A 17,637-nucleotide genomic window follows, 5' to 3' on the forward strand; every position below is an offset into this window, starting at 1 on the left:
CGCTTCAAAAAAATCAACAATGAGCTGAATTTCGCAAAAGTGGCCACCTCATCCGACGTGGCGGAGAAATCACTTCAAAAGCGCAAGGTGCGAGGGTGAATTTCAGGCGGGGATGAATTCCGGCCCCGGTATATCCAGTTCTGACGAAGGCTCTGTTAACTCTGTTTCTCTCTCCATAGATGCTGCCGGACCTGCTGAGTGTTTCCAGCATTTTGTGTTTTCATTTCAGATTCCAGCATCTGCAGTACTTTGCTTTTGAAATATGATCCTAATTCAATTCCAAACTATTGAAAAGGGAATTGAGTAAAAATGGGCAGCCAGGTAATAAGGAAAAATATATATCGAATCAAAAGGTCTAACAATCAAGTATGATTGGAATTACAGATAAGCTAATATCTGGTAAAAAAATCCATTAATTACAATTTTATGTAAAATAGCCTATTTGAATTCAGAGTATGACGTCAAATACTGTCCACAGGAAAGAAAGAAAATGAAGCAGCACACATACTCCATGCACGGTGTCAAAATAGATAAGGAGGAAGGTGAAAGAAATCAAGACTTCCTTGTAGACTTGATACTCAACTTGTCCGACTACAGCTATAAACAAAGAACATAGAAAGCTGAACTAATTAGCCAGAACAGTGCTGTGGTCAGATCACATCTTAAGTGTGGTGTCCAGTCTGAGCAATAAGATCCAAAAGGATTCAGATCTTTTGATCTGCTGGCTTGGTGAAGATAGAGATGTGAGAGATGTGCCAGATCATAACAGATTGTGGTGGCAATCAATTCTGCTGTTCCCAATGGACAGCACGTCATGGATGCCTAGTTTTGGGGCTGCTATACCTGTCCTTATTCTTTCCCACTTAGCCTGGTGGTAGTGCCACACCACACAGTGGGGGAGTGGGGTGGGAGGGTCCTCAATGCAAAAGCAAGACTTTGCCTTCACAAATACTATGTGGTGGTTACTCCGAGAAATTCTATCATGAACAGGCAGCTTGGTGAGGATGAGATCAAGTAAGTTATTCCTTGCTACCTGATCCAGGCTCAGTCAGGCAGCTACATCCTTCAAGACTCAGGCAGCTCGGTCAGTGGTGGTACCGCCTAGCCATTCTCGGTGGTAGACATTAAAGTCTCACTCCCGATGTACATTTTGTGCATTCAGTGCTTCCTGCAAGTGATGTCCAACATGAGTTAACGTGCAAGGAAAATAAAATCCCCACAATGTAATCATAACCTCTGTGTTGCCAGATTGCCTGGCACTAGCCATTATATTAATACATGCTAAACTCTGATCAAGTTTCCTAAAGAATGATTGACTGGAATCTGGTTGTTTGGCGAGAACTGCACTGGGGAGATATTATTATCTCTCTTTTGTTCCTTTCTCAAGTAACAGAAGCTGTACCTCAAAATCCACAAACAGGAGCATAAGTGTGGAATAACACGACAGACACTCGCACTCATAGTAGGATGTAGCACATTTGGCATTTTGAAACTGCATCTGTTGTTTAGATTTTAGAGGGCAAATCACAACACAGCTTTAAGGCTTGCCAACAGTTTGTTGCTTAATGCATTCTAGATAAGATGGTAATGCTGTCATGTATTTCTGTAGATCTGCCAGAAGTCAATAATCAACATATGGTGATAGGGAAAAACTCAGCAAAGATGCCAGAATACGATTAGGCGACTGGAGCTGTTCTCATTTTAAATCACTTCCCTTGAGGGACAAATTGCACAATGCTTATAGACAATGCATTGAAATAGAAAAGGGTGATGACCACACTTTTGCACACAGAATATGAATTTGATGTTGCTTCTGGCAAGACAATGGCCACATTTAATCTTGAGGATTAGTCTTGCACAGAGAGGGCAACTTTATCCTCAAGAAAAGATTGACTTCTGAAGGACAATACAAAAAAGGTTGTCAATTCTGAGAGGTGGGGCGGTGGGGGGAGGGGGATTGCTCTGTGTTTTATAGGAGTTGTTCTCATTAAATGCATTGAGGTACAGCAATTTTCAGTATTGATGGCAAATGCAACATTCAAAAAATGTTGTCGCAAAAGTGCTTTGAGATGGGTGGGGAGTTAAGATGCAATGCACATTAATGCACTGACCTTGTGCTAATGATGTTTCTGCTTGTTAAGAAACAATTAACCAGTTTAGTGCAATATTATTCAACCTTAACCATAGTTTGTGCTAATTGGCCAGAAATGAAACTGGAGCTGCAATATGGGTGGGAACTGTCAGAGATACTGCTCAGGTGCTGCCATCAGTGAGCTTGAATCATGATTGCTTTAAACTTTTACGTCACTGTCAAGAGACTTCATAGAGGTCCACCAATCTATTATATACCAGTCACAATCTCCTATTTTGAAGTTATGATACGTCATTTTGGCATACCGGGAAATATATCCATCGCAGCAGCAACAACAGGAGATAACATTTGATTTTGCAACAGGTTTAGCATTCCCAAGGTACATTGAATGCACCCACATGGCATTCATACTCATGTTGAAAATGCATTACCCTTCCTAAATAATAAGGATATTACACCCTTAGGGAGAGAAATTTGGTCACGCCCCATTTGGGGTGTTAACTTTTAAAATTTTGAAAAGTTAGCATCAGGCACAAACGAATCCTAAGTTCTTCTAAATTCAGCTTTAGCGCACCAGTAAGGAAAGGCGGGGGGGCGATAAATCAAGTACCATTCACCTCAGTGGGGTTCTCACAGCAGAGCGCTACCCAATTTCGGGTGATTTACATTCAGCAATCGTCATTCAATTATTCACACTGGCTCATTCCAGCTCTTAAAGGGGAGGTTATATTAAGCTGCAGCTATAATTTTCACCAGTGCTGCATTTAAGGGAGAGCTGAGAGCAAGTGGAAGAAGTTTCTGGTATGGCTGCTGATAATCCAGCTGAAAGGGAGAGGGCACGGCTGTTCCACGACGGCAGGCTTATCTCCCATACACATAGCTGGACTCGTACTCACACAACTTCCTTTCTTTTGCAGGCCAAGGTGGCACATAATTGGAGGGAGCAATAGAGGACTGGTGGGGGTGAACCTCAGCTCCAGCAGCTGTCCGATCTGGAGGAGCAAATACTGCAGCTCATTGCCCCGCAGATGTGGGGGGTGCCGTGGCCATCGGTGTAAGCTTCCAGTGTAACAGTGTAGATATCTTGTAAGCTGCTTGCAAATTTCCTCTGAGGCCAGTGTTCAATGATGTTCAATGTTTAGTGTTCAATAATCAGGGTCTGATTAGGAGCTCCACAGCCGCACGATGGGGGATGCTTTAATCTTCCACCGATGGAGAAGGTGGCAACATCTACCATGACCGGTTCTGAGGCGGTTGATGGTTGTCCACTGTTTGTGAAGAAGGTTTGATCCTTCAGGTTGTGCTGTGGGATGCTCTATAAAGAATTTATTCCATATGTTGCAGTTGTTTCAAGCATTTCACCATCGGTCATCAAGGCTGAGGGAGATCGCTGAAGGCCATCAGCGATGGTTCAAAATGGCTTTCTAAATTTGAGATGGGTTGGTGGTAGGTTGTTCAAGTTGGCCTGGATCGGCATGTCTTTGCCAGTGTAGCGATTGTATTCTCTGGAGACTGCATATTCGCGGCGTAAGTGTGGTGGTGCAATGTTTGCAAGCACAGGCAGCCAAGGTGGTAGTGTCGATAAAAGCGTTCTGGTGATAATTCTCATGGTAGAATTCAGCTGGACATCAACAGATTTGACATGCGGACTCGATAGCCATGCGGAGAGCAGTACTCTGCTATAGAGTACACCAGGGCGAGTGCTGCCGTACGGAGGGTTTGAGTGTCTGCTCCCCATCTGGATCCGGTGAGTTTCTGGATCAAGTTAACTCTACTCCTTAGTTTCTTCCCAAGGTTCTGGAAATGTTGTCTATCTGATTGCACCCTATCAAGTGTGACTCCTAAATAGAAGATTTTTTTGGCATGGTTTACCTCTGCACCGCAAAAGGAGACTTTCAAAGCTTAGTTTGTTTGATGGGTGTTGAGATGGAATATCGAGGTCGATGTCAAATATCTTTTGTGGGTTTGGCCAGAGTCGCCAGCAGTGGAAGTAGGCCTCCATCCTCTGTAAATCACTGATCAGGTTCTCTTTGGTGATGAACAGATTCGTGTTTTGTATAGCCAAGGCAATGTCATCAGTGTGTACGAACTTGCGGGGCTCTGTTTCGGACAGAACACTGGTGTAAACGTTGAATAATATTGGTGCCAGGACAGAATCCTATGGGAGTCCATTGTTCAGTGTCCTATATCTGCTCTTCCTTGCTCCATACCTGCTCTCCTGCCCTCACCTTAACGTGAGTCTTGTGCCATTTGTGCTTTCAGATAATCAGCAAGCAGATGACCAGCCTGTACCTCAGCCCCCCCTCCACCCCCGCCTCGCCATGATAGTGACGATGGTGAAGAGGAGGAGGACCCAAGCACCGTGTCACTGCATCTCCCACCCACAGGCACCAGTTCAGAGACTGGCACTACATGTTCCTTAGAGGTTAGCTTAGTAGAGGGGACTGCACTGGCTGATGCACCAGGGTCTAACGAGCTGCAGCAAGGCCAAGGGGAAAGGAAATCTTGGGAGCCAGCTCCCCGGAGGGCAAGTTGGCATATGAGTTCTGCTGCAAGGATTCAGATGAAGACCTTGATGGGGAGGTGTTCACAACAAGTGCAATAGCCATGCACTCCAAGATGATAAGTGCAAAGGAAGGGTGCCCAAGAGCCTCTCAACATTGCACAGAGCTCCCCGCACAACATGGAGCCCATCATTTCTACTCTGCAGGCAATGGTGGAATAACAGAGAGACTGTGCAGATCTAGACCTCATGACTTGTGTTATGGGCAATGTGGCAGCCTCCATTGCAGCACAGGCGAAAGCAACGCAGCATCTTAGTGCTGCAATGCAGACAATGATTGGCGGCATGGAAGCTCAGACTGCTCTCATGCAGTCTCAGCTAGATGCCACGCGAGCTCTGACTGCTGCTATCACCACTGAGTTCATAATGGTCAACCGGGGATCTCACAATGTCACAGCAGACCACCAATCAGAGCTCCGGCAGATTGGTGCGGATGTGAAGGTGCTGCTCCAGGGGAGTGCCAGTGGGTCAGTGGAGCAGGAACATGCTGTTCTCTCTCAGGATGGCAGCATTCCTGATCCCATCACAGCCACTCTGCCATTGCACTGGTCGCTGCCTGTCATCCAGCCAGCCCAGACTGCTGCCACCCAGCCTGAGGTGGTGCAGTCTACAGCCAGGTTTTCCAGGCCCAGAGCTACTTGAGGGCGTACTGCAAGGCCATCTGTAATCTCTGGCCCTGACACTCAGCAGCCTTCCACCAGCCCTGCTATAGGCACAGGGGACACACTGCGAAGGAACTCTAAAATAGGTAAAGCCAGTGTTAAGAGTGTGCTTCTGTAGTGGAGTATTTAAAATAAACACAACACCAGGTCTGGTTCGAAGATTCAAGTAGTCTTTATTCGCACCGGCGGGGAGACCGCTTGCTTGTTTGTCTGTAGCCAGGCTTCTCCGATGATACAAAGTTTTAAGCAATCTTTTATATACTTAATGATGCATGTCAGCCTCATGCATGATCCCCCTACGCTGTTTAATTGGCCCAAAGCCCACGTACACAATTGCTGATTGACTAATTCTCTTTCACATCACACAATCATTCGCCTATGTTTTATGCTGGCTCGCATAACATTAAGGACCAGATTTTCCAATTCACATCGCCCATCTATGGCCCATCTATCGCCCAAAATGGACCTCTATCGCCCATTTTGAGCATAAAGTGGAAACTAGGCCCAAAATATTGCTGGAAAAACAGGTGCCTAAGTTTCCACTTTGATCACCGAGATGATCGCCCAAATGATCGCCCACACAAGGCCCATCCCAAGTTTTGGCACCTAGCATGCACTTCGCTGGGCCAATGCAAGGCCCAAAGGAGTGCTGAGAAATAGTTGCTTTTTCACGGCCTAAGAGAAGGAATACGGACGCCATTTTGAACTTTGGAGGAAGGGTGGAGAATTAGTTGTGAGTCATTTAGAGAGTAAAATTGAAGAAAATTGTACTCAGAAATTTGGAACAGGGAATATAAATAGGTATTATCAACTTATTTATGCTAAATAGATCTCATATATTGGAATTATTTTGTAAATAGGGTTTACATAGTGAAGTTATGTAATGATATTGTTGAGGCCTATCAAACTGAATGGTATACAGTTTAGAGAATACAGAGAGGGCAGACTACAGTGATTAGAGAGTATAGAGTAGAGAGATTATTAAAATTAGTGAAAGTAATTATTGATAGTGATTATGGGGCCTATGCTTTCCCTGCCTTTAATTGCAACTGCTCACACACTGGTTACTGAAAGGATCAATCGAAGAGGTGGCAGAGAATTGCGTAGATGGAAACGAAGACAGAGGAGGAGACTGTACAGCCAATGAAGGTACTTGGAAAAGCAATCCTACCTGAACTTGTCTGAAAATGCTTGTTTTAGGAGGCTACGATTCCGGAAGGAGGTCATCGATGAGATATGTCAACTCGTCAAGGATGATCTGCAGCCTTCCAGCACCATCAGAACCGCACTGTCCGTTGAGGTGAAGGTTACTGCTGCCCTAGCCTTTTACGCATCGGGATCTTTTAGGCTTCAGCTGGTGACATCTGTCATATCTCTCAGCACGCTACACACTGCTGCATTCGACAGGTGACTGAAGCCCTTTACGCTCGCAGGATGGACTTCATAAGCTTCCCAATGACCAGGGAGGCACAGACCAAGAGGGCTTTGGCAGACTTCCCAAGGTGCAGGGAGCAATAGACTGCACGCACATTGCCCTGAAAGCACCCTTAAAGAACGCGGAGGTATTTCGTAACAGAAAGGGGTTCCCACTCACTAAATGTGGAGCTTGTTGTTGACCACAATCAAACAATTATGACAGTAAATGCTACATTTCTTGGCAGCATCCATGATGCACACATCTTACGTGAAAGTGCTATCCCTGACCTGTTTGCCAATCAGCCAGAAGGTCACGGTTGGATGCTGGGGGATAAAGACTATTGCCTTGCCGGTTGGCTCATGAACCCTCTGCGTAATCCTGTCACTGAAGCAGAGAAACGATATAATGAAAGTCACATAGCGACTCGCAACATCGTTGAAAAGACAGTTGGAGTCCTAAAGCAGTGCTTCAGATGCCTGGATCATTCGGGAGGCAGCCTCCAGTACCACCCTGATCAGGTAGCAGAGTTTATTGTGGTGTGTTGTATGCTGCATAACCTAGCTATAAAGAGAGGACAAATAATGCCAGATCATGCTGCAGGTCCACCTCCAGAAGGAGATGAGACAGAAGAGGCAGCCGGCGAGAATGAAGAGGAGGAACAGGCGGGAGAGAACATGGGCGAGGACATAGGGGAGCTTAATCAGCATGGCGATCTACCACCTCACCTTTCCCGAAGACCAGTAGCCAGTGGCAGTTACACGGCCGTTAAGCTTTTGCGTCAGCAGTTCATTAATGAACCCTTCGCAGGAACTATTATTGTTGATATTCAATTACAGTTACGGTTAATAAAAAGTTTCATTTCCGTGGGGAAACAGAATAAACAAACATCTATGCATGAAAAACTGTACGTTGTAAAACTTATGTAACTAAGAGAGAAGGTACAAAAGTTGTAGAAAATTTTTTTTTATTAAGAAACAAATTTTTTTTGAAGAACTAATGAACAACACCTTCCCTCCAACCCCCCACCCCCCGCACCAACCCAACCTTCCCTCAAATCCCCAAAAACGTTAGAAGAAGAAATTGAACATTTAAGTTTTAAAAAACAAGTGGCCATTTAAGTAATGATAACAAGTGATCATTTAAGTGTTGATAACAAGTGACCATTTAAGTAATAATAACAAGTGACCATTTCAGTGATGATAACAAGTGACCATTTAAGTAATAATAACAAATGACCATTTCAGTGATGATAACAAGTGACCATTTAAGTGATGATAACAAGTGACCATTTCAGTAAGAATGGCAAGTGAACAGTTAAGTAATGATAACAAGTGAACATTTAAGTATTGATAACAAGTGCCTAATTTAGTAACAATAACAAGAGAATAATAAAGTGATAATAACAAGTGAACATTTATGAAACAAGTGAACTATTGAGAAGCACTCCCCCCTCCCTACCTGCGGCCACGTTTCCCTCCAAATCCTGTCCCACCCCGTGTTCGCACCCCACCCGCCTGTTTTGGTCTACGCAGACCGACACCAAGACGTCGTGCAGAGTGGGACGGCACGACTTCCTGCCGTGGTGGAGGTAACGGAGCGGAAGCAGAAGCCTCAGGCCCTACCTCCGAGTCCGGAGGAACTGTGTCCTCTGTACTCGCTTGTGTGCTTGGGGTCTCGCTGCGAGTGGACACGACACCTTGGGGTGCAGTGCCGTGTCCAGCCAGCAACACGTGCTGTAGGGCATTTGTTGCGGCTGTCTGCTCCCTGATCGCCTCCAACATCTCCCAAGCAGTCTGTGACTGCTCAGAAGACCAGCTGGAGAAGTGCGAGCAGAACTCGCTCCAGGTTGTGGAGAACTGGCTCCAATTGGCTGACAAACCCGCAAACCCCTGGATAAGGTCTCCCTGCACAGGGATAGTAAGCTCTCCGTCTGGTCCTCTGTGGCAGGCGAGTGCATATCACGCTGACCGGACTGCCGTGGAGTCGGCGTCTGCAATGTCACGTGCCTTGGCGTCACCACCTGCACACCGCTTGGTCCCGGTGCCTCATCTGTCTCAAAAGAGATGGTCGCAGGTTGTCCCCCAACCCACAAAAAAAATCTCCTGTTCTTCCTCCTCCTCCTCCTCCTCCTGCTCATGCACAGCAGCAGCAGGAGTCTGCACTGGCTTCTCCTCTGGCTCTTCCTCCTGGGTGGTTCCTGAATGTTCAGTGGACATGTCCGCTGACTCCAGTAATATTTGTTGACCTTTGAAAGACAAATGGAAGTTATAAACAACGTTTTACAATTCAAATCAATTCATCTCAATTTTTCAAGAACTCAAAACATTACCATTAGCCTATATGCACAAGCGCCCACCAGGCCAAACGTGACCTCATTTGAAGATCAATAGTACATCTCAATAGTGTAACTCAATTATATATCAAATTAAAGTATCATTGCATAGGATTACCCGCGTAACAAATATTTACTATTGATTCACACATTGCACAATGCACAGTTCTCATTACTCACGTGACTCTAGGGTGGGTTCAGCCACACCATGGGTTGTGACCGAACGGCTTTCTGGCCCCACCAAGGCCACTGCAAGCTCTTCATAGGCAGTGAGTGACTGTAGCATGGCACAGCCCCCGCCCGTTCTGCGAAGCTCTTGCTTGATAGATATCTTCTTCTGTAATAGATAAGGTAACATTGCACGGCATAAGCAAATGGATTTTGCAATAAACATTTAAGACTGACAGATTTATAAGTTCAGTTACAAGTTTACACGACATTGCATAAGATATTTCATACTGTAACATTCAAATTTATGTTGCGGTGCATAAATATAATCATAATTTAATACTAATTTAGTTATTTAGTTATGCTTAAAGATTACGAGATAACATTGCAGATTCTAATTAGAATTTCCATACATCATTTAATAATAAATATAGATGATTTCAAACACAAATTTCAACTTACTCATGCAGCTGCCAGTAGACTGTTCCATTTTTTGCGGCACTGGTCCGGTGTCCGCGCTTCGCGTCGGCAATCTCTGCCCAAATCCTCCGATTTGCACGGGGTGGAGGTTTCCCATGCCCACCCCGTGTCAGATCCTCCCACCTCACGCTAACACTGTTAACTATGGCCCCATTGGCATCCTCGCCGAAGGGCTTGGCCCTTCGCCTTTCTATAGATCCCGCCATTCTTTAAATTGATATGAATTAAGGCTTTATCAAAATACCTGCTTCCTTTCTCCTCTCTCTCTCTCTCTCTCTCCCAGATCCACACAGAGCTTCTGAGCATGTGTGAAGACCCTTGACCTCTCAAAACGCAGGAAAGAGCACCAACCTGAAAAAAAAAATCAACCTGCACATGCGCAGTAATGCGTTGCTAGGGAAGCTTTCTTTTTCATTCAGTTCCGTTTTCTTTGGGCGATCGTGAGATCGCCGAGAAATCACATCGCCCATTTGACATCGTTGGGGTAAGGCCAAGTGGAAAATTGCAACAAAAAAAAAATGGGCCTTGAGCCGGCGATCAGCACGGCGATATGTCTTGCATCACTGGAACAAGGCCCATTTTTTTCGGCCTTAGCCACCAAGTGGAAAGTCTAGCCCTAAGGTACCGCCTTCATTACTGATGTGACCACAATTTGTTGTTGCAACTATGAATCTTGCTCAGGCCAGATGGTATCCTGTTAACATTTCACTTCTGCCCCATTGTTCTGCTTTCCTGCCTACCTAGGCCTCCAAGGTTCAATCTCCAAGTCATACAGCTTACATCCGTTGGTTATTGCAAAGTCAACATGTTATTTCTAACATTAACTCGACTGCCCAGCAAGCCTCCTAAAAAGCTGACCACTGCAAAAGCCTATTAGCTCATTTGAGTCCCGAGACCCATTCTTAACCCTTTAATTATAGCAGAGCTCGAAAGCCCCACTTCATTCCTCCCTTTTGGTACTTGGCTACCCAGCCCAAGATTACCAACCTAATTCTACTTTGTCCTGTGTCCCCTGCTCTGTTCTGTGGTGATCAGCCACCTGGTTTGGGGGACTCGGGATGTAACCTACGTCCCAGAATATTTCAGGGTGCTTGGCTAGTAATTTTCGCTGTTCCATAATTGAAGCCTTTGCTGTCCTTTTCCTTTGCTACTTTCTGCATGCCATGCATAACCTAATTCCCCATCCAACAGCTAGCCCTAACCATATGATCACCAATATGCGAGAGAATATACGAATCCATGGATGGATATTCAAATTCATTCCCCAATTCCATACATGTTCCCACCCTTGAGTGTCCTTCAGGATTTCCTCAATGCCTTTCGAATGCTGTATGGAATCTTCCAAAATTTCATAGTGCCGTATGCTTTTCTCAGTGTCTTTTTTCAATTGCGTCAAATGTTCTTCGAGATGGGGAAAGTCTTGCCAACTTGGTATCTCATATTGTTTCATTTCATCATCCCATCTCGAGTTGTTTGACGTGATGTTCTCGACGTGTTCCTTTCTTTGTGGGAACAGATATCAATGGCTTATTGTGACCACAGCTTTAGGCATAAAACAGAAATTAGATTGTGGGATTGCACATATGATATTACCATGCTTGTACTCATTTCTCTTGATAGATATGCAATACGTCCCATTATCCTGGGCTGCCACCTCAGTCTCTCCCCGACTAAGGGGGCTGATTTCCAATGTTCAGTTAACCGTCTGAGTGAACCCGCACGCTATACATTGCCCTCCTTTTATGGGGTGTGCGCACACTATCACATCCAAATATTGTGTGCTGCCGTCGTTTTGCACCCCTTGGAATGGGCCACTTAGTTTCACCGCAGGGGGGGTATATCGTGGAATAAAACCCAGGATTGACCTTGTATCTCGCCTATATTCTGTGCTGTCCACAGAGATTTGGCCTCCACGCTCTCCATTTGTGGAATTGCTAGGACCATACCTATCAATTTCACTTCTCTGGTAATACAATTACTTGGGGATAAGAACACTTGTGTTGTCTTGCGAACATTGCAGAGGGCAGTATCATCCTTAGTCCATTTGGACAACTGCTCATTATTTATCCACTTGGGTATTTTTCCCTGTTTCATCTGGTTTACATTGTATCAGATATTCTCCAGTAACCACGTTCCATACATTGCACATACACGTTCTTAATGCGTTTCTTGGGCTAAGGCATGTAGTCGCGCACTAATCTTATTGATGGTCTGGGCATGTGGCTCTAGGATCTCCTCGACCTCGTCCCCTGTTTCTGACAACTGAGAGGTCAGACCGGTTCCCCTTAGTAAAAGGTTTATCAAGCATTGGGCTAAGTCTTGGACCTCTTGGTCAATACTGGCTATGTCAAATGTGTTAACAGATGCCACCCCCACCGCATACCGATAGTGTGTGTCATTTGTTGTTAGACAATAGATAACATGAAAACATCGTCTCGTGGTTCATTGTCAGACTATCTCGATCATATGCACCGTAAGTATCACCTCAGCTTCTAGCCGTTGTGACCCTCTGTTCCCCATTTCGCTTAATGTGCATTGTACTTGGTCGTCAATTGGCCCAATTAACTATCCAAATTCATTATATCTTCCCTTTGGCAGTTACACTTTTAACTCCTTTCTTACAGTGATATTTACTTGCCTACACAAATAAATGCTTAATGAAACCTGTGCTCCAAGTCTCACAGTTTGGACTGGGGTGAAACCAACATTCCCGTCGTGATGGGACAAATCAGGTTGGTATCGTACTGGTATTCCCAGTGTATGGCACTGACACAATATTCACCCTTCCCTCTTTATACAAATCATATGGGAAAATGCTGTCCCGCAATTACCTTCATGGTGCAGTTCCATGTTATCCCATCCCAATTAAACCTGCATGCAGAGGCTGCTTGTTCTACCACGTTGTAGAGGCAAATGAACATGTCCTGAGCTTGAGCACACCCAATTCGGCCTGGGGCTACACATGTTATTCCCATCCACCCGGGTTACATTTCCAATGTTCATTGTATCCTACTAAATTCTCTCAGGCATGATTGGGTAATACCATACTATCTCTAACAGGGTGATGTCATTCTGTTTCTGTAAATGACGCTCGTGCCACCGGGTACACCAGGTAGGTTAATTAACCTCAATAATTCCAATTTTAAACTTCCCAATGCCATTTGGAAAAGGGGGAGGAGCCATAGCCACACAAAGTAACATGCCTTCCCAAACACTTTATACAAAGAAAAACACCAGAACAGTAAGAAAGAAACATGATCTTCTCTTTTCTCGTTTTTATTGAGTCATAACTATCCATTGTTCCTTAAACCAGTTTCAATTTCTGATCCCCGCACATTCTAAGTGCACCTCCCAGTATGTTTTAAATGTGGTGAGGGTTTCTGCCTCTACCACCCTTTCAGGCAGTGAGTTCCAGACCCCCACCACCCTCTGGGTGAAGTGATCTTCGCTAAACCTCCCCCCAATTACTTTAAACCTATGTCCCCTGTAGGTTTTAATACTTTTCTCAGCTATATGCCTCCAACTTCATGGTTTGAATTTCCACTAAACATCTCTTTTAAAAAAAAAAATTCCTTCCTGCTTTTTTAAAAATGGTTAGCAACTAACTTCAACCCTTATTTCTTGCAGCACAAAAGAGGGGCCTCTCCCTTCACATTCCACACATCACTTTTGTCCGAGTTTGTTGCAGTTATAACAGACTTTGGGTTTTCTTACCACCCCCACTGATTCTAATTAATGGGGGCTGCTGGCAGTTGTTTCTCATAAGGGGGTAGTATGTCCCACCCGTGGTCTTGGTTGTACTCAGCTGCCTTTCTGCCTAAGACCCCCCAGTCTACATCGTCGTCCTTTCCGTGTGTCCTGATGGGTGCTGTTGTCATCACACCTATTGTCGGTTTATCGCTATTTTGTCGGTCAAGTCAGTAGTCTAGTCTGTCTATTTAATTCATAATATGCGCGAGTGACTAAAACGAGGGCTTTATCCTCCTTTTGATTCTTTTCCGACTCCCACCATTTTCTTTGTTCAGCGGGTGGATCGTCTGGTTTCCAATTTTGTTTAATCATTATTTCAATTAGTTTTTGATTTTTGTCTGCTAGTTACCTTGTCAGAGACCCCTCTCGTCCCCATTCAAGTTTCTCACTTCCCATGGCTATTGGCTGTCAGCGGTATGACCCTTACTTACTCATCCTGAGTGAGACTGTTACTTGCAACCCATTGGTTGTCAGCGGCACGTCCCATGCTTATTCCTCACGAGTAAGACCATTACTTTTAACCTATATCAATTATCAATCACAATGTTACACAGACACATTTCTATATAACCGATCGTAATTGTTTCACCTGGGATTTTCTGCTGACTACTTGACGTCTCGGCCAGACTTGAAGATTCGGATCTCTCAGGCAGCTGACATCAGACAGATTTCTACCCTTGTCCTTACTGTCCATGGTAATTAAAATGTACTCACGCCTTTGACATGGATTCCTTCTGCCGGTGTCCACCATCCGCTTGAGATCTTGCCGACTATGCCAATTGTAGTGGGGGTATTTAAAATAAGCACTCAATGCCAGGTCTGGGTTCTAGGATTCAAGTAGTCTTTATTCGCATCGGCGGGGGACCGCCTGCTCTCTGTCTGTAGCCAGGCTTCTCCGATCATGCAAAGTTCCAAGCAATATTTTATAAACTTAATGATGCATGTCAGCCTCATGCACGATCCTCCTATGCTGTTTAATTGGCCCAAAACCAGCGTGCACAATTGCTGTTTGACTAATTCCCTTTCGCGTCACACAACCATTCACCTATGTTTTATGCTGGCTCACGTAACATTAAGATACCGCCTTCATTACTGATGTGACCGCAATTTGTTGTTGCTCAGGCCAGATAGTATCCTGTTAACATTTGACTTCTGCCCCATTGTTCTGCTTTCCTGCCCTCCCATGCCCCCATGGTTCAATCTCCAAGTCACACAGCTTACATCCGTTGGTTATTGCAAAGTCAACATGTTATTTCTAATGTTATCTCGACTGCCCATCAAGCCTCCAAAAAGCTGAACACTGCAAAAAATCTATTAGTTCATTTGAGTCCCGAGACCCATTCTTAACCCTTTAATTATAGCAAAGTTCTAATGCCCCACCTCAGATTCTTAAATTTAATTGTTGTTTATAATTGAGTTAAATGTTATGAGATAAATTTTAGTTGGAATGTTGTACATTTGGTGCTGTCTCTCATTTCAGTTTTGGGGCTGTGGTATGGAAGGGGAAATTGATGTGCTAATGGGGACATGCAGAGCAACCAGGAAGTGGACTAGAATTCGTTGGAACCAAAGTCTAATGAGGCGTTCGCCGACCACCCTTGCAGAATGGCGCTTGAGTGCCTGTCTCCTCCGTCGCTGCTGTTGCTGCTCCTGGTCCTCCTGATCCTCTTCCTCCTCTTGCTCCTCATCTTGCTCCTCCTCAACCTCCTCCTCCTCCTCCTGAGGAGCTATGCAGCATGTAGCAGACGACAACGAAAAGGGACTTCTGCTTGCGAGTACTGGAGGACTCGCTGGCACAGAAATTGAGCGCGATAGTGACCTTGACTGCTACTGAGAGCCGTCCTGATCCCGGTCTGAGGCTCGAGGTCTGATTGTAGGATGTGGCAGAGCTCTGTGATCATGTCCTTGCTAAAGTGCAATCTTCAAACACAATGTTCCTCAGTGAAATTGATGTGGAGAACTGCTGCTGGAAAACCCTAGGAGGGTAAGGTCTCCTGGTGACAGCCCTGTTGGGCCTCCTCCCTCTGGCCACATTTTGTACTCTTTCTCTATGCCTCAGTTGCCTCCGACAGTGAGGTAGGAGCGCGAGGTCCAGTGCTAGCACAGCCCCCATGAAATTATATAAATGTTGGACTTTCAAATCTGCCCTCAATGAAAGTCACAAATCTTTAACAGCTGGAACATTCCTTCAACTGCAAATCGCTGAAATCGATCAAAACACCTGTCTGCCTATGTGGAAGTAAGCAGGAACCATTATTGGCCAACTAAAAATGTACCCGATGCTAGTGCCTCATCATCCCCTCCCAACTCCTCCTGGTGCTCTATAGTTTGCCCTGTGATAGAACCTCTGTTTGACGAATAACATTCTCCTGACTGGGTGCACCTGGACGGGTGCTTGAATGAGTAAGATGCCATGATGGAGTGGGCACAGTAGAGCTGCCTGTCTGCTCAGCAGATTCTTCATCCTCTAAAAATCCAGCATCTGCGAGGGATACATGAGGAGGATGCACTTGTGTTTATGGTTCAGGAGAAGTGATTGAGCAATGACAGGTCACCTTTCCATTAATTAGAATGTCTGAAGACGGTGACCACTCATTGTGGTCTAGCATTCCATTCCCGACCTCAACATGACAGCTCTCCTCTAACTTCTCCACCTCCCACCGATTTCTGGGTGTGTTTGTCTAAATGTTGGGGAGCGTCCTCCTTGTGCCCATTTAATGGTTGCATTCCCTACCTGTGACACTGATTATGTGTAACTAATTCCTTCGAGCCCACTCTACATATTAAATTAACCCCCCCCCCCCAGTCAGGAAAATACTGTCAAATGCAGGTGGAAGGATGTCTTACCCTACTATGTTTCCGGTTGGCCAAGGAAACTCTCGACCTTATACTCCCAACATGCTATTTGCTCTTTAAATTGCTGCTCCCAACATTGAAAGTGATGAGTCTATTATCATTCCCAGGTCCCTATCAAAGTTTCCATCTGTTAGTTCTATTCCTTTCATCGTATACAATATTTTTTTCAATAGGTAATGAATAATACTTAGAAATATCTTAAAGGGCTCTAATCAAAAGTGATTCTGAGTTTCCCAGGAGCAGAGGAAGCAATAAACTGGCCACTTGCTGATTAAATCCTGGGGGCAGATGGGGTGTTTATTGAAGTTTTGCTGGAGATGTGGATCTTCACCTTTTAATGAGAATTGCTGTAGTGGTTTTTAAATATAATGGGAGTGACTTACTTGATGCCAGTTAAGTGAGTGGGCAATAAGGTGGTAGATGGAGTACAGAGTGAGGATATGTGTAGGAAGAATAGAAAAACACAATATTTTCTAAATGGTGAGAAACTATTAAATGTTGGTGGAAGAAACAGAGTTAATGTTTCAGGTCGCTAACTCTTGATAGGTGCTACATGACCTGGTAATTATTCCCAGCATTTTCTGTTTTTATTTCCGATTTCCAGCATCCACAGTATTTTGCTTTTGTACTGAATGTTGGTGTGCAGAAAAATGTAGGTCTCCTCGTATGGGAAACACAGAGAGTTAACATGCAGATACACCAAGCAATTAGGAAGGCAAATGGCATGTTGGTCTTTATCATAAAGGGGTTGGAGTACAAGAGTAAGGAACTCGTTCTATAATTGTGCAGAGCTTTGATGATATCACACCTGGAATAATGTGCACGGTTTTCATCTCCTTATCTGAAGAAGGATATACTTGCCTTAGAGGTGGTGCAGCAAAGGTTCACTAGATTCCTAGGATGAGAGGATTGTCCTATGAGATTGGGCTTATACTCTATCACTGAAATATATAAGATTCTGATGGGGATTGATAGGGTAGATGCTGACAGGTTGTTTCCCTTGGCATGAGAGTTTAGAACTACGGGGCAAAGTCTCAGGATAAGGGGTTGGCCATTTAAGACTGAGAGGAGGAGGAATTTCTTCACTCAGAGGGTTGTAAATCTTTGGAATTCTCTGTCCCAAAAATCTGTGAATGCTGAATTGTTGATTACAGTCAAGGCTGAGATAGATAGATTTTTTGGACTCAGGGGAATCAAAAGATATTGGGATCAAGCAGGAAAGTGGAGTTGAGACCGAAGATCAGCCATGATCTTATTGAATGGCAGAACAGGCTCGAGGGGCCATATGGCCTATTCCTGCTCCAAATTCTTATATTC

Source organism: Pristiophorus japonicus, chromosome 12 (genome assembly GCF_044704955.1).
Source record: "Pristiophorus japonicus isolate sPriJap1 chromosome 12, sPriJap1.hap1, whole genome shotgun sequence".
Classification (NCBI taxonomy): domain Eukaryota; kingdom Metazoa; phylum Chordata; class Chondrichthyes; family Pristiophoridae; genus Pristiophorus; species Pristiophorus japonicus.